At 44.6% G+C, this 18809-nt stretch overlaps 2 long non-coding RNA genes across 2 annotated transcripts in view; one reads left to right on the forward strand and one right to left on the reverse strand.

Moving 5' to 3' along the window:
* Positions 1–18809, reverse strand: part of LOC135904837 (uncharacterized) — a 91978-nt gene that overhangs the window by 32430 nt on the left and 40739 nt on the right. The window lies entirely within an intron of this gene.
* Positions 7730–14690, forward strand: LOC135904836 (uncharacterized). Its single transcript, XR_010565225.2, has 4 exons — positions 7730–7963; positions 10289–10374; positions 10990–11209; positions 14597–14690. It is a non-coding gene; the product is annotated as an uncharacterized lncRNA (long non-coding RNA).

The raw sequence follows: 18809 nt of genomic DNA on the forward strand, positions 1-18809 counted from the left end.
CTTTTCGGAAGCGAAAACGTAACTGTGCGCTTCTGTAAAGGGAGAATATCGTCGTGTGGCGGCGGAAATATGTCCGGACCATTCGAGAAATGCGAAAGCAGAAACGGTACGTACAGTTACAGCTTCGATTCGTTGGACAGAGAGATAGATATCAATGCTGGCAATTAAAACACAACTGCCACATGTAAGAATTCCGAGTTCAAAATGTAGGAAGAGGAAATAACGATGGAAGTTCGCGTAAAGCTAAATATTTAATTTTTAAGAGTAACACCGCTCTTCATACATGCTGGCGTTCATTTTGATTTGTATTTTTTTCTGACCTGGTACTGCATCCGTGCCTCTTATTTGTATTTTGTCTGTTGTTCTGGTTCAGCAAGTGAAGGGACAAGTACGTATCGACGTTTTCTAATGAATTATGGATAGCTCTCAATGACGGCGTTTCGTTAGTCATGTGGGTAGTGTACGTTTTGCGAAATTTTTTTTTATTTTGGTATTTTCCGGGACCACTAAAAACTACAAATACCTGCCTGCAATGTAGAATGATGTTAGATGCACGCCAAAAATTCCTTCTCTGTCTTAATTGATTTCCCTCGCAAAAAAGTGTACACATACTTCTCTTGCTTTCATAGAACTATATACTACCTCAGCGAGACTTGGGTGAATGTTGGGCACCCCAAGAAGGTGTGGAAGGACACCACTGTGTCATCACGAGAGGACGCCTTTCGCAAGAGTCTCACAACTGGGCTTCGCTCACCGAGCGGCAAAGGTGGTCGGCTTATCGTACTTCATGCTGGAAGTGAAAAGGGCTTCGTGGACAGTGCCATGTTTCGTTTTCTGGCCGAAAAAAAATGTTACGACTGACTAACACAGTGAAATGGATGGCCCACGCTTTGAGAGGTGGTTGACAGAACAACTTCTCTCAAACATTGAACCACGCAGTGTGCTTGTCATAGACACTGCTCCGTACCATAGCGTTCAGCTCGAAAAGTTGCCCACGACATCGTCGCGGAAGGCCGAAATTCAGTCTTGGTTGACTGAAAAAGACATCCCGTGTTCTAATGACCAGTTGAAGCCAGAGTTCCTACTGCTGGTTAACCAGAACAAGCACAAGTCTTTTTCGATACCGGATTGAAGCCCTGGCTAATGTTGCTGGTCATGACATTGTTCAGCTTCCTTTTTAACACTGTGAGTTCAGCCCTATCGAAATGGTATGGCACCAGGTCAAGAGGTATATTTTTGCCAGCAACACTTTACTCACTCTCGCTGGAGCTGAAGAACTGCTGAACCTAGCCATCATCCTAGTGTGGAGTGTCTTGAGAAATAGGCCTGGGAGCGGCATGGTGCAGTTGACATCAGACTCGACAGCATCATAATTCTTCTTGGTTCTGACTCCAGCAGCTGCAGTGACAGTAATGTCAACGAAATCAGCGGTGTAGAGGAACTATGATGAACCCGGTGTCCGCTGGCTCATGTGATCGTGATTGTGTTCGGCGAGTGACGAGATGCTTTGTTTACCTTTCGGATTCCCAGTAGCTTGGAAGCATGCTCTGTCAGCTTATGTTGTACTGGTTGTGTGCGGCAACTGACAGGACACTTTGTTTACCTTTCTGCTGCGCAGCAGCTTGGGAGTTAGCTCTGCAAGCTCATGGCGTTCAGGTTGCGTGCAGCACCAGGCAATCATTAGGTGTGTTTGTTGTCAGCATGCGAATTAGTCTTTTGATTGTCGGCTGTCGGTGACAGCTTAAGAGACACTTGCTGTGCCTTTGTCATTCATAAAACGGAACCTCAAGAAAAAAGCTTGGAGCGAGCAGTGTTGAGTGGTACATCACATATCCTGTTTCACCCAGAAGAAATGTGAAAGGGGAAATTTGATTACAATTCGAGAGACTGTAAACAGCTTTGCAAACAGCTGTTACCGGTGGATGCAATGACAAGACTGGAAAAATTAGGAGTCGAGAACTACGAGAGTTTAGTAACTTCCAGAAATGCATTGCGGTCTCATCATTTCTAACTGTTTCAGCCATCTGGCAAAAAAAATTAACCACCAGTTACACTTTGTACATAATCATTTGTACCCTGATTGTAACCAGATGGAAGCCCTGGCCAAGGTTGCTGGTCATGACATTGTTCAGCATCCTCCTTACCACTGTGAGTTCCCCCCTATCGAAATGGTATGGTGTCAGGTCAAGCGGTATATTGCTGCCAACAACGCTTCATTCACTCTTGCTGGAGTTGAAGAACTGCTGAATCTAGCCATCACCCTCGTGACTGCAGACAACTGCGTGCGGGACTCCGCTCATGTGGAGTGTCTTGAGAAATAGGCCTGGGAGCGGGATGGTGCAGTCGACGTCAGACTCGACAGCATCATAATTCCTCTAGGTTCTGACTAGCAGCTGCAGTGAAGGAATGTCAGCGAAATGAGCGGTGTAGAGCAACTCCGATGAACCCGGTGTCCCGGTACGTGGCTGTCTGGCTTTGATTGCTCATGTTTTATTTGTCTTTTCGACTACAGAGGGTAGAGTGCTAAAGTCAACGGGCATGTCGAGCTCAAATAATTTTTCAAATGCGTTTTTACATGGGTAATTAACGAGTAGTAATGTGAATTGTCACTTTCTCATTTTTGAATATCGAAACGCTGCATTTTTCCCAGCTACCAGCCTTATATCTTGTAAAAAAATCAATTCGGTCCCTGCGCAATGCCCCGAGGTGTAAAGTCGAACACTCGAAAAGCAAAGGCACACGCTCATGCAACACACTTTACAGAAACGTTCACGGACATTTCAGTGTGTGGTGATGGACAGCGTCATTTTGTCATGTTTGTTGTGCAACGTCTGGTACGCATATGTTGTTTAACGCTTATCATGAAGATTTTACTGTACACCATACTCGGTGATTGCAAATAACTGGTAACGGACTCGTAAATGTTTGTTTTGGAAATACGTGGCTGTCTGACTTTGATTCTAAAGTTCGCTAGAAAGAAGGGGCCATAGTTTTAAAGGTTTACTCCGATGACAGGTGTGTGTGTGTGTGCGTGTGTGTGTGTGTGTGTGTGTGTGTCTGTGTGTGTGTGTTTGTGTGTGTGTGTGTGTCTGTGTGTGTGTCTGTGTGTGTGTCTGTGTGTGTGTCTGTGCGTACGTTCGTACGTGCGTTACTAAATGAGTGACTTCCAGATTTTAGCGAGCTCATTATGCAGGAAATATGTAACAAACCACCTTGTTTCGTCATCTTCAATTTTTCGCGTAGCACAATTTATTCCTGCTGACGAATACTCGCCGTGTCCGGATGTCAAGCTGTCTGCAAATCGATGGGATAATACCTCCAAGTTAAATTACGTCATCTTCTACCTTGCTGGTGTGGCTCCTCTGAGCTATATAATAACCACGAAAGCAACTTTCAGTCCTGGTCAGCATTCAAGACCAGTTTCGCTGAAGTTTTCGGTCACCCCGCCGTCCGCAAGTTGCGCGCCGAAGAGCGCTTACGAGAGCGAGCGCAACAACCGGATGAACTTTCATCAGTTATGCTGAAGAGGTTCTAGACCTGCGCAAACGTGTGGATGCTTCTATGCCAGAAAACTACAAGGTGAAACACATATTTAACGACATCGCCAATTACATTTTTTATATGTTCATCGCAAAGAGTCCGCTTACCATATATATATATAGCTGAGCTCATAAACTTGTGCAAAAACTACGACGATTTGAGGAGGCCGCGAGATTTGACCAGGCGAAACTCCGTGGCTGACGAAGCCCTTTCTGCTGTGGCCGTCCGCTCTAATAACTAAACCCTGCTCCCACAAAAGCAAGCATTCGTGTGGGAGGAAGTTGTACGTCAGCTTTCTCTATTACCCTTCGCTGAGTTGCCCCAACAGCCGCAGGCCGCAACCGTCACCTACACAGGTTATTTAGCGAAGCTGTTAGCGAACCCGCCATGGTTGCTCAGTGGCTATGGTGTTGGGCTGCCTGGCACGAGGTCGCGGGATCGAATCGCGGCCACGGCGGCCGCATTTCGATGGGGGCGAAATGCGAAAACGCCCGTGTACTTAGATTTAGGTGCACGTTAAAGAACCCCACGTGGTCGAAATTTCCGGAGTCCTCCACTACGGCGTGCCTCCTAATGAGAAAGTGGTTTTGGCACGTTAAATCCCATAATTTAAAAAAATGCTGTTAACGGCTAGGTTCTGGCGGATCTCGTCTCCGTGGAAATAGACTAACATTTTTTCATACGTGGGCCGATCCCGATGACAGTGCAATACCGGGCCGACCTGCAGTGGAGGTGAAGCCGGCATTAAGTACTCCCCATGCATGGGGCGATCCCGAAGATAGTGCAATGCCGGATCGGCCCTCATTGGAGGCGCAGTTCGCCATTCAGGGGCCCACATTCACAAAGTAGAAAGGCACTGATTTTTGAAGAGCAAGTTGCTGAGGTTCTATCAATGCTCCATCAGCAGTATCCTGTCGCCGCTTCTCTCACTTACGCCTCCGTCGCCGCGCAACCTCCTGGCCAACCACTCGTTGCGATACATCCACGGCCGCTGCCACCTATTCAGATCCTGTTAACCGGCCTGATCCCGCCTCTGTAAATCCTTGGCGCACAGATACCTCAGGCACATACATTATGCCTGAGGTATATCCGAATGTGTTGCAAGATGGTGCTGCCGCCGCATGCTGCACTCTAATAGCTTTGTTCCTACGCCGACGCGCAACCTTTCCACGACGCTTATTTTAGTCAGCAGTCGAGCAGGCCACCAGCCGAGCGCCCGTTGCTTGCACGCCGTTCATCTTCCCCGCATCGCCGCTCGTTGTCTCCCATGCGTCGGCGTCCTTTACCCACGCAAGAGGAAAACTAAGCGCCGCAGTTCAGCAGGCAGGAACTACGTCGCCTTCGATCTTAACAAGTCCTCCGTTGTCACCTTCGAACGTTGTCAACCTTACTGCTGATTGCGTACCTACCGTTGCACTAATTGATACTGGAGGAGCCGTGTCTGAGGTAAACGAACACCTCTCTCGCGCTCTACGAAAAGTTATGACACCCCTTACTGGGTTTTCCCTCCGCACAGCAAGCGCTCAGCCAGTTCAGCCTTCAGAAGCATGTACAGCAAGAGTTGTTATTCAGAGCGTTCTCTACATTGTCGAGTTTATGGTTCTGCCGTCCTGTTCTCACGACGTTATACTTGGATGGGACTTTCTATCGCAAAATAACACCGTGGTCAACTGCGCACTTGCAGAAGTCAAACTATCGCCTCTGTGTGATGTGCCCCTCGCCGGCGCCACTTCTCTTCCCGCTAAGCTAGTCCTTCGGGAAAACATCGCAATACCGCCGTACTCGTCTGCCCTTGTTACCGTTTTCGGCGCCGCTGTCTCTGAAGGCTCTGTCCTCTTCACTCCTTCGGAACTCTTCATAACCCGCAAAGATATTCCCCTCCCTTGCGCCACGCTTGACATCTCCGCTGGTCTCAGCTCCACAGTTGTCTGCAATTAGCTTCCTCCATCACTGATGGCTCCCTGCGGCCAAGCACTTTGCTGTGCTCAGCCGCTTGATGACATGATTATTATCGACGTGCCGGATGCTTCGGACGCAGAGCTCACTGACTTTTGTGAACTTTTCACTCCTGCTCCACCATCATCTGACGTGTTCGCTCTTTCCTTGCCGATGATCTTACTTCCGAGCAACGCTCCCAGCTTCTTCACCTGCTTGCCCAGTTTCGTTCTTCTTTTGACGTCGCTCAGCCTACTCTGGGCCGCACATCAACCGCCAGTCATCACATCGACACTGGCTTCAACACGCCATTGCGGCAGTGCCCGTACCGTACCCTTACAAAAATGGTTGTTGAATTTCCATTGTTGATCTGCTGTACTATCATTGATTCCATAGAAACTCCACAAAATTACAACATTCATTGAGCCAGCACCATGATAGTTCAAGAAAATTTTTATTGACAACTACACAATAATTTTTTTATTGATGAAATATTGTTCAATTTCTATTGTGTAATGCCAACAACTGGACCGAGTTAAACAGGCGACATACAATTTACACGAAACAATAAACATTAGTTTAGGTTCCTTAGTTTAGGCTACAACATGAAATGGCGTTATTAAGCTGGCCAGAGCTTCAACCAATCATTATTAAAAAATTTGTTGCACAGGCAGTTGTACGTTCAAGTGCAGAATAAAGGCCACTGCAAAATAATGCACTGCGTTATTAATGCAAAATAATGCTGTATTGAGCCGCTGCAGCGCCAAATGCACAATCTCCAGATAGGTTCAACTTATTTTAATCATTGTGGATATTGCAATGTGCGCTATAACTGCAATGGAAGACATGAAAAAGATTGAGTGTAGGTGATTCAGTGTAAAGCTTGAACATTGTACTACCAAGGAAAGAAGAGGTTCATCCCACTGGGCAATATACAGGGTACTTTTTCTTTTTCATTGCACCAAATTTTTAAACTTGCAAAATATAAATCACGGTAATGTTATGTTTACCATACGACTGCACAGATTGGCGGCCCCTAGATACAGAGCAATTACCGCACTTACGTACGTAATTAGCAAAGTTACGCTAATTAACTTTCTAATTATCAGCAATAGGTGGCTACAGCAAATGAGTACTTTGGTGCCCGTGCTCGACACTACCTATCCCAATGATCAAATTTTGAATAGTGGATTTCATGTGGGAGCTTCGCGAACAATTAGTTCCCCTTGGCAGGCTCCTTGAAATCGAAACTGGCTGGACAAAGAGCGCCTTTGTCGTCGGCGTAGCTTCATGTCTTCCTCAATGCATGCAGAAGCATCCAGAATACTGAGAGGTAACCGGTTCTTGAACTTTTGTTTCGAGCCTATCGGTACGTCGATGTACGGATCCTACTGGACCTTACCAAAATTTATATTACGTGGCATCACAAGCTACCACAACAATACAGAGCCTGCGGAAAGGCGACCTCGCGTAAATTTACACTATTACATTACGGCAAAATATGCAACAAAGTTCAGTGTAAGCGCGCCCACACGCCGATTGGCAGAGGTCACGCGACCAACTGCATTGATGATGATGATGATGATGATGATGATGATGATGATCGGCACCAAAAACCTTTGAAACAGGGCGGAGACAAATAGTCTCTTAGTCTGCTTGATTTATTCAGGTTTTAGATCTATATATAGCGACCGAGACGCGACTCATACAGACTCATGTTCGCATCAGCAAGCGCGACCTGCCCGTCGTCAGCAGAAAACATTTGTCGATTGATGCCGTTCACTTCTCGCGCCATCGTTGCCGCGTAAGGTAACCTTCAGCGCATTGGTTAAGCAGCACAGCTTTGCCACTGCATTCGCGCGGCTGCAACAACGAGCACTTAGGGAATGAGCCAAACCAGTGGTGAATCGCCACCATTTGCGACTACTCGCTTCGTGACAACTTGATGGATTTGTTGCCTTCGAGATCGAGACGATGTGTCGTCACGGAGGAAATCTCGGAGGCTATGCTTCAACATTGCCATCGATACTGAATCATTGTTTCAACGCAGATAATTGCGATTTGCGCAGCAACATAATTTATTTTATTACACTTTGTGTATAACTGACAGCTTTGCAAAAAAAATATAGGAGTTCTTCCCGAACGAAATATTTTTGAAAGTTTTTTACCAAACTTAGCGAAATGTACAAAAGTTAACAAGCAACATTGAAATTTGTTTCTTTTTTTGCGTGTTTGGCTGTTTGGCATTTGTTTTCGTCGCCATTTTGCTTTTTTGCGTGGTCTCCGTGTGCGCGTTGTGTGCGTCGTGAGCTGTAAGCATGCGTGTGCGTTGTGATCTGCTGTTGCGCGACAAGAGACATTTTTGCCAAGAGCGTTGGGAGACGAAAAGCTGAATGTGCCCGTCCGTCCACTGGCTGACGCGGAGGTATGCCACCGACTGGCCTGCGTGGAAGCGTGCATGAAGAATGGAGCGCCGGCTGACCCGACGGTAAGCACGTTTCTTGTCTGTATAACTGATCGGCAACGTTCTGACTGGTGTCGTAGAAGTCGCGGGGCGCTTTTTTTGTCTCTAGGTGTACGTCGGGCAGACTTGCGCCTGTGGCGCTCGTGCTGTGTGAGTCAACCACTCCGAGCTGTATGTCTGATTCACGCGTGGTGCACGGCGTCGGTGTTTCAAAACATTTCGTGCCGGGCCGGTCCCGGGTGCATGTGTAGCGTGTTGCATGCTCATTCGGTCCATCAAGCGCCGAGGTGGGGTCATGTCTGTTTAAGCTGTGTATTTAGCAGCCTGGCCTATTCGTCTGTACTACACGGTAGCCAAGTTTATCGCGAACTGAAATGCACGAAACCACTTAAAACAAGGGCGCCTGTTCCTGTGTTGTCATGCTCGTCCCCACCCTTTGCGGTAGCTTAGTGTTGCACCACTGGCCTTGAGGCCGCAGGTGCAACTCCGGCTGCGGCAGCCGGATTTCGATGGGGCGAAATGCAAAAAACGCTCGTGCTTGGATATGGGTGCTTGTTAAAGATCGGGGTCGTGGTCAAATTTAATTCAGTTATACACTGCGGCGTACCTTGTAGTGAGATCGTGGCTTTGGATAGTAAAATCACAGAATTTGAATGTTTAACTTGCTTGACCCTGTTTTAAGTATTACCGTTGCAGCAGGACCCATGCACAGCCGTTTATATGAAAATCGAATTGGCGGACCGTCTTTTCCTTGTATTGTCATCAAATAATCATGCAGAAATGTCGTGGCCGATATCGTGTCATGTCTAATAAACGAGGATCGTCCTATAAAACAGGCTGGTTGATCGTTAGCGAATCGAATGCTACCGTGTTGTAAAAAAGTAGAAAAAGAAAATGCCTAAAGCGCATGTGATTGACGCCACCAGTTTCTCTCTCAGCCCTGGGTATCTTTTTCATGTTGCAAAATTATTTCTGTGAAATTATTTGTGTGCTCTGGATATCTTAAAGAACAAGATTTTACTCAAACCTGTAGTGTATTAAGACTTGTTAATCCGGCGTTACTATAAATATATGCCTTCTTGCAAAAAAGAAAGAAAAAAAGTTATGAAAGCATGCAAGCGTCTGAATACGAGAGAAAAGATGCAACCTTTAGACCAAATCTGGGTTATTTTTCCCTTCAGAGGACTGACCCAAATTCCTACTTTTATGTTCGCACAGAAAAGTGCCTTGTCATAAAGATGTAATATCAGACACTTTCTTTTGAAATGTTTTTCTCTTGACCGCCCTGTGAAAAACTGTTGGTAAAAGAGTTCGGTTCTTGCTATTTCAGTATACCTAAAACATATGCAGTGAACAATAAAAATATTCAACTAATTCATTCAGTCACATAAATAAAATACATTGCTAACACAGTAGCTGGTAGCAAGAAACACTTGGTTACATAAGCATCAAGCACTTATATACATTTTTTGTTATTGATGGCATTTCACTGTGTAGCTGATATGTAATACTGCATTTATAAAATACTTTAAATAGTGGCATCCACAGCATCAGGAGAAGAGTGCAGGGCACATTGTGTCTGATACTAGTGCAAACTTGCGTGACACATCAACAGCAGGCAACAATCTTACACCATCTGTTTAATGGTTTCTGTGAATATAAAAAAGGATCTTTAAGGCCCTTCCCTGCATGTGCAAATGTACTTTGCCACACCGAATAAACAGTGCTAACATAACAAGAACCAGTTGAACATGCCCTTCCACATCAAACGTTCCTGTGTACACGCCCTGTAATATTTATGGAAGTACAGGTGTCGAGGCCCTCTAGCCAGTTTATGTATGGAACTCCATGACTCGGGACAAAAAAGCACACTGCAGCAGTGTATGGGTCTGGTAGTATTCAGTCCGTACTAGAATTTATGAGGAATATTGAATACTGAAGCATATTTAAAAAAACTTAGATGTATTGATCATACTGATTTGTTCCCTTTTGCTGCTTGAAAGAAATACCCATTAATTTTTTTAAATAATTTTGTGGATAAACATGCCTATTCTTGAATTCAAAACTATCTGTGCAGCATGTGTGAAGACCTGCAACACTTTAACGGAAGGCTTCTCGGCTTCACTCGACTATCACGAAGTGTCATGCATCCGACTCATGTTAAATGCCAGGCTCGCCAAATCACGCATCAGTGACTGATGCACAAAAAGAACCAAAGTGTCGCAAAATTCATTATTAAGTGTGAGATATTTCGCTGCATAAAGAAGTAGCATTTGGTGCTTTATCGCTGAAATGGTTAAAGTACATATTACTTTTATTCAGTGGTTGTATTGCTTTCTCATTATGCAGAAGCTGGCAAGAGAGTGAAGAGGCTACGAAAAATCCTCAACAACATCGAGAACAAGCCAGAAGAACCAGTAATTGCTTGCACAGAGGTACGCTTATTGTGTGCTGCCAGTTGTTCTCCCTTCTTTCTTTTACTTTCTTTTTTGGCAGTATAGTGCATTTGAAGTGATTCCGTGAACAAAGCAAGATTAAATCAGTGTTTCCCAACTTCTGGCCCCTGGAATCACTTCAGATAGCGAAAGGGATCTGTATGGATCATTTAAAGATTTGCAGTTGATCTTGCAATGTGTGACTATATATGACTAAAATTTATATCTGGCCAGCATGGTGGCAGGTAGCAAGCCGTTGCAGGAAAGTTACTGGTGCTGTATGCTATTTAGAAATCATTAACACTGATCGCGTACGAGATCACACTCACTGACGACAGCTTGTGTATCTGTGGGCAACCAGCCGGCAGCTACTAAGTCCACCTCTGAACAACTTATATTTGTTCGCACACGTGCACATGTGCTGCAGTGTCAGTAACTGCAAGTAACTGTCAAAGAAATGCCCCTGCAATGCAAACCATGCAACGATGCTGCAAGACACTTGTTTTTCTTCTGCTGTCATTTATGGCTTGTCCATTTGATGATAAATTGTTCACCTTTATGCTCTGTGTGATCAAAAGTGAGCTTTTAAAGTGTCGCTTAATTTTCTGTGTACAGGTTGACATTGGTGGCGGGACGCCGATAAGAACATCCTCGATCAGCTGAGCCAGGCCTGTGACATTATCAGTGGCCGTGGAAAATTCGTCAGGGCACTTTTGCACCACGTCTTTACTGATGGTGGGCTCCACGGCAAGCCACTGTTTGTAGGCAAGAGCTGCCTACGTGGCCAGACGGTTCAGGAGGAGGCCCTCGACACCGTATGCGTGGAGACCGATAGGTGTGTACGCTATTTTAGTAGTCATTTAGTCTTAAATAATGAAATCAGAACATGCATATAAGTTGAAGAAAGGCTATTTATACAAACTGTACTGTTAGCAACTGGATGAAGTATAGTAAGTGTTCCTAATATTTCATGTAAAAAAAACAAATAGTTCCCTTCTTTCATTATTTGCATTATGGCCACGAAGTTATGCACAAATTTTAGAGGCCCGATAAAAGAAATGATTGGTTGAGCTATGGATTGATCACAGCTGCTTAAAAGATACTGATGGGCTAGTTGGTGAGCCATCATATTGAAGCAGCACACTTGCATCTGACACATACGCATCACATAGAAAGGACATACGCAGGCGCTGGACTGCACATTCTGCATTATTGTTTAAGAACGACTGGTCTTTTGTAGTGCCACTTGAGAAGCACACATGCTCTGATGGCAGTGAGGTGTGACAAGAGCGAGAGTAAAACACAAATATAGGTGACATTTTCGGATTCCCACTCTGAATAATCAAAGTCTAAATAGCGGCACGCCTTTTCAGAGAATGATACAAAGGGGCAACTGATAGACCTATCTTTCCATTTGTCAGTTTCTGTAGCTATGTTTGTTGTGTTTCCTGCGCAAAACTTCCGTATCTTTCAGGACGGGTTTGCAGCCCCAATCCTTGCAATGAAAGGCTAAATGACATGTATCTTTAGCTGTGCAGTGATAAATGTGTTCATTTAGCCTTGTATATTCAAGCACCTGCATGTCTGCCAAGTGTATGCCTTGTTACAGGACTATAAAACACTCCGTCTGCACAATTGACGTAGGGCTTTCGATGGTTGATTACACAGGGACTTGTTCTTTTTTTTGTGCCATTCACCTTTTTGCACAGGCTGGACAACCGCACAGGTGCGGAAAACACTACATAAACGCCGGCCCTTTGACCTATCTTTTGCAGATTGTGGGAAATTGTGTGTACATAAGGTATGACTGCGTTGCCTTGACAGTCCTTGTGACTGCGAGTGGATCCGGTCACTTTTTTGTGTTTAGTAACCTGAAACATATCAAGAGCTTCGATGGATACCTAGAGCTCCTGAGGCAGGTTACCTTGTTTGTGAAGCAGGTTTCACATTTGTGATGTCATGATTTTTGCAATGCGTTAAGAAAGCAAGAGTGGATGATGTGATGATGAAGCAACATTTGCTGGGCCCGAAATAAATCGGTGGTGCACGCAGGCACCAGACGGGGTGGTTCCCTAGTTACGGGACCCATATGTTTCCAGCAGCTCCTGGCCCCTGTCCGTCAGTGCGAGCTGAATCGGTAGGGCGGGGCTGGATAACAAGGTCTCCCATCGCTCAAGGGGTTGGGGATTGGGGGTGTTGGTGGCAATTGCCCTCTTCACAAGCTTTGAATGTGCCGATTGGTAGGGAAGGACAGATTTGTTGCTCCTTGGTTCATAAGACCAACATACACACCAATGCAGTGTTTTATAAACGCCTCAGGTCATTGTTACTAACACATAAGCTACCTATCAGCGGTTTTATTAGGTTTTTAGACCTTGGTGCATATGTATCCTCCGATCAAATCTGTTGGTCTTATGAGCCAAAGAGCAACAAAACTGTCTTTCCCTACCACTCGGCCGATTCAAAGCTTGTGAAAAGGGTGACTGTCCGCTCTTGCTTTCTTAACACACTGCAAAAAACATGTCATCACAAATGTGAAACAAGCTTAACAAACCAGGTAACCTGCCTCAAGAGCTCTGGGTATTCATCGAAGCTCTTGATATCAGTTGCAGAATGCTTACTAAAGAAGACAGAAATAGTGAGCAGATCCACGCACAGACACAAGGCATTACAAGCTGGTCATGCCTTATGTACACACAATTTCCCAAATCTGCTAAAGATAGGTCGCAGGGCTTGCATTGATGTGGTGCTTTGCGCGCCTCTGTGATTGTCGAGCGTATGCAAAAAGGTGAATGGCGCAAAAAAAAGGAACAAGTGCCTGTGCAATCAATCACTGAAAGCCCCATGTGAATTGTTCAGAGAGAGTGGTTTATAAGATCCCTCTGTCCTGTAACAAGGTATACATTGGGCAGACGGGCAGGTCCTTGAATATGAGGCTAACTGAGCACAATTATCACTACATGGCTAAAGATTCAGATCATTTAGCGTTTCATTGCAAGGATTGTGGCTGCAAACCATATTGAAAGATATGGAAGTTGTGCGCAGAGAACACAAAAAACAAACGGGAAATTCTTGAAGCAATAGAAATTGACAAGTGGAAAGATAGGTGTATCAGTTGCCCCTCGGTATCATTCTCTGAAGAAGCACGCTGTTATCTTGGACTTTGGTTATTCATAGAGTGGAAATCCAAAAATTTCATCTTTATTTGTGTTTTTTATGCATTTTATTCTGGCTCTCGCCATACCACACTGCCATCAGGGCATGTACGCTTCACAAGAGGCACTACAGAAGATGGGTCTTTGAGCAATAAAGCAGTAGTTGCACTCCGGCGCCTGTGTACGCCCTTTCTAAGTGTACGTGTCAGATGTAAGTGTGCTGCTTCAAGATCATAGCTGGCCAGATAGCACACATATATTCCTAGGTTGACTTCTGCACCAGCTATTTGTGATGGCACATTTTAATATATGCTCGGCGATTTGCTATGTGCTAGCTATCTTGTAGCTTTGTTTCTTTACTAAGGAAAGCCTGCACTATTTTTCAGGACTTCTTGGGTTAACTTAGCGCTTATTGTTATTATAAAGTGTCAAATATATATGTTGCATGAAAGGTTCACTCTAGCAGGAACTTAGTGAATGCAGAGAGGAAGAGCCCCACACATTCGTGTGACAGTCACGTTGAGCATGGAGCTAATTTAGTTCATTTGCCGCATGTCTGACCACCACTGCTGTGATGTGTAACCAGCAGGCTGCACCTACTTTAAGAATGCTGAATGTTTTCTCTTAAACCAATTAAAGTGTGACAGAAAGTAGTGAATTCCAGTTGCAATGTTTTCATATGCTATGTTCAAGCTTTTCATTGCCATAGTGACCATCAGATAATTTAAAGCATAATGCTATTTGTAATAACATTTAATCAACGATAAAACAAAAATATTGCAGGATTTTTCAGGCAGATAATTCAAGCATAAAGCTAGTTTAAACTGCATAGAAGCTCACTTGTATACTTTTTGTCTAGCAGCTCCTACAAAGCTCTTGCCACATTTACCATGACTCCTTATACTGTTATTATAGCTCCTTATACAGAACATCAGTAGTACATGGATTAAACATGAAAGCTTCTAGCAGATATTTATTTCTTAGTTTTGTTGCTTAAATAATCACTATAGCCTGCTAATTTAATTTGCCAGAGCTGCACATTGTTTCATTTACTCATATGTTTCCAGGATACACCTGCTCAGTTTCCGGGAGCCAGTGTTCCATACATCAAGAAGAGCCTATCCTTGCTTTCGTGATAAATAAAATGAAGTAAGACCATGCCTTTTTATATGCCTTCTTGTTTGTTACTGCTGGGTGCACCTCATATTCAGCCTCAGTAAGCATCTTACATGAAGTCATTGCATTGAGGACTAAATGCAATGACAACTTCATGAAGATACTGCACAATACAATGACAACCCAGTGGAAGAACAGTACAATGAAAATCCAATGAAGATCCCATGAAAAAACAACACAATAAAAATACCATGGAAACCCCATGGAAATACCACACCATAATACTCCCATGGAAATACAATGGATTCACGGTGGCCACTTTTCCATGATCTCTCAACAAATCCTCCATGAAATGCCAATGGAATTTCCACGATTTTTCTGTTGATGGTACAATAATATATCGATGGAAAATCAGTGGATTTCCAACATTTTTTGTAAGGGTACCCAGCCAAGGGGCGTCAGATCATCAATGAGCACATCGATGACGTGCTTCAGCGCGGCGCCATTCGACCTTCCAATAGTCCGTGGCATCGCCGGTGGTTCTCGTCACAAAGAAATGGTTCTATTCGGTTCTGCGTTGACTATCGCCGTCTTAATAAGATAATACGAAAAGGCGTGAACCCTCTACCACGCATTGACGGCGCACTGGACAGCTTGCTAGGCGCTGAATTCTATTCGTTGGATTTACGCTCAGGCTACTGGCAGCTCCCAATGTCAGCAGTTGATCGCCCTAAAACCGCATTCATTATTCCAGACAGTTTATACAAATTTAAGACGATGCCATTTGGACTACGCAACGCGCCTGCAACGTTTGAACGACTGATGGACAATATCTTGTGCGGTCTAAAATGGAGCACGTGTTAATGCTACCTCGTCGATATCATTGTGTTCGGTCCCGATTTCAACACGCCTCTTCTCCACCTTAGGCAAGCGTTGACGTCCTTGACCAACGTAGGCCTGCAATTGAACCTCAAGAAGTGCCAGTTCGCCGCGCGCTAGCTCATGATTCTAGGTCACGTCGTATCCCAAGACCGAATCTCTCCCGACCCCTCAAAACTACTGGCTGCCGCGGAGTATCCAAAATCTAAGACACTCCAAGAACTCCGCGCCTTCATCGGTCTCTCTTCTTACTTCAGTCACTTTGTTCGCAACTTTGCCTCGATTATATCACCCCTGACACAACTCTTAAGTGGCGCCCACGACCTATCTTCCTGGTTTCCTGAATGGGACACCACGTTCGTGACCTTACGTCATCTCCTCACGTCTCCGCTTACAATGCGACACTATGACCCCACCGGGGCTGATTGCAAGAAAGAAGAGCATTCGGACAAGGCCAGCCAGATCGTCTATTTGATTGCCTGCAGTGCAACCACTGAGCCAGCCGGATCGCCAGTGCTTCGCAAGAGAAAGAGCCACTTGGCCATCCAGCGGTTCCTTCTCTGCGTCACCTAATTTATCGGTTACGCTTCACGCTATCTGCTGGATTACTAAATACACCTCCTTACAGTATATATATATATATATATATATATATATATATATATATATATATATATATATATATATACTGTAAGGCGGTGTATTTAGTAATCCAGCATACTTATATATATTCCAAGGCAGCTATCCCGCATTCACAATCCCACAGGTACCCCAGAATCTTTTCTGACACGATAGATTTCGAAAGTCACGCAATGTAATTGAAAACGGCCTTTGTGTGCGAAGGACTGGCCAGAAAGTATTGTTGATGATGCTATAAGCCGAGCACAAGCATTAGACACAAATTAAATTTTCATTTATGGGGTTTTACATGCCAAAACAACTTTCTGATTATGAGGCACGCCTTAGTGGAGGACTCCGGAAATTTCGACCACCTGGGGTTCTTTAACGTGCACCTAAATCTAAGCACACGGATGTTTTCGCATTTCGCCCCCATCGAACTGCGGCCGCCATGGCCGGGATTTGATCCCACGACCTCGGGCTCAGCAGCCCAACACCATAGCCACTGAGCAACCACGGCGGGTGGAAATTACGTTTTGTCAGGCTCAAAGTGGAGCCGTTCTAAAAATTAAATCAACCTTCTCCTCACTTGCTCGTCTACACTACCGCACGTCAACATCCTAACCAAGCACTCTAATATTACTCAGCAGAGTACACATTGTCTTCAATTTTCACAGAACCACCCCAAGTCGCCTATCGACGGGAAACGAACCTGAGAGATATCCTCGTCATAGCAAATCACGGAAACGGGTTGCACAGCGTGTGGTAAAGAACATTGCAAAGTCTGTAAGCACATGACTTGAGTGTGAGTGAGTGTGAGTGAATAAGCTTTTATTGTATCCAGCAAAACGCCATAAAACGCGCACCCGCCTAATTCCACGGCGGGACTGACAGGTCTAGTTTGCCAGCCCGATCGCGGGCGCGCTGGGCGGCGAGGATTTGGTCCTCAAAGACGGGACTTCGCAGGAGCGCGTCCCACTCTTCCTTGGTGAACTTCGGGTCCAGCGACCCACACTCCCAGAGCATGTGAGGCAAAGTAGTAACCTCACCACCGGCCACGCAGGAACAATTCGGATAAATCTTGGGATATATGCGGCTAAGGGACGCCGGATTTGGGTAGGAGTTCGTTTGCAAGAATCTGAGCGTGACCGCCTGCGGCCTGCTTGAACCTGCATTACTAAGGCTACTTTCTCTGATTTTATGTTGAAAATTAAGTAACCTCTAAATTGTGACAGTCTTAATGTGGGCTATATGTGCAATTGTAATGTCTGCGACCAACAGTATATAGGCCAGACTGGGATCGGGTTCAGACTCCGTCCCAATAAAAACAGAGCTCACGCCCGCGCGCTAACAAATTCTACATTTTCAAAGCACCTCAGTCTGCCAGAGCATTCATATGACAAAATATGTGTCAATCATCGCCAGTCAGGCTTCCAGTCTGCTCGTGAGCGGGAACAAAGAGAGTCACATTTTATCCACAAATTTAGAACAATCACACAAGGCATGAATACATAGCAAATATGTCCTTTCTTCGTGCGTGGGTTGCAGTCTCTAAACAATAGCTGAGTAATTACCTGCGCAAACTGAAAACGTGGCCGATGCAGAAAGTACACAGTAATCTCTGCTACAGGTCAAAACAGCCGTAAAGAAATTAAGTGAAAAAACGTCAGTTTTGCAGTTATGAAGAGTAACTTTCGTAATAAATAGGTTTTCAACTTGTGCTTAATTGAAAGCAAGAAAACGTACATGACTTAGTAATTCTTAGTAAAGTGGTTCATATAGCTCTATGCCACCGAAACTGTCTGTAAATTTCCGTACGCTTTTTCTGCTTTTGAATAAAATGAGCCTATGATGCCTAGGTAACCTGGGACCCGATTCACAAAGAAATTCTTACGCAAAACTGTTCGTAAGAATACATGCCAGCCAAATGTGATGCCGCAAATACTATTAGCGAAGGCACCTGGCCGGTGGCAAACAGACCTTACGAACGAAAAACTTTACGAATTCCGCCCCTAGAATTGTTTGTATTGATGATGCTATCTAAACAAAGCAAGCCCATAGAAATGCGATGATTCAAAACTTTTTCACGAAATAACTTAAGAAGAAATGGGACTTAGAGGCGTTAGTGATTGCAGTGGCATGAACTGAAGGTCCTGGATTTCATTCTCTTGAGCTTGAAGGTGTTCAAGATGCTCTAAATGCGTAAAATATGTGTTGACTCATGAAGATTAAAGTGTACTAAGCTGTTCTCAAATTGGACTCTGAGAATATACTAAACTTTGGAATAACGAATAGGATATTCACTATTCGTAAATGAGAATATTTTTCGAATACTTTGTCAATATTTGAGAACGTCAGCTGCACCCAAAAACCATATAATTGTAGAAAAAGTGGGGTAACTTCTCCCTCCCGTAGGCATAGACATAAAACATGAGAACTTGGGTAGTGGAGCAGGCTACGTCACTTGGGTAGCCATGCTTTACAGGCTGTACAGCGACCCTTTGAAGAGCCTAGCGCATGTGAAGAAACTACTACTTTGCTTCTAATGCTCACTTTGTGCTTTTAATAAAGAACGCTTCAGAACGTACCATATAATGACAGAAACTTGCTAACATTCAGAATACGGGGATTTGAACATCGTTCTATATAAACTACGATAACGGCTGT

Source organism: Dermacentor albipictus, chromosome 1 (assembly GCF_038994185.2).
Source record: "Dermacentor albipictus isolate Rhodes 1998 colony chromosome 1, USDA_Dalb.pri_finalv2, whole genome shotgun sequence".
NCBI lineage: Eukaryota > Metazoa > Arthropoda > Arachnida > Ixodida > Ixodidae > Dermacentor > Dermacentor albipictus.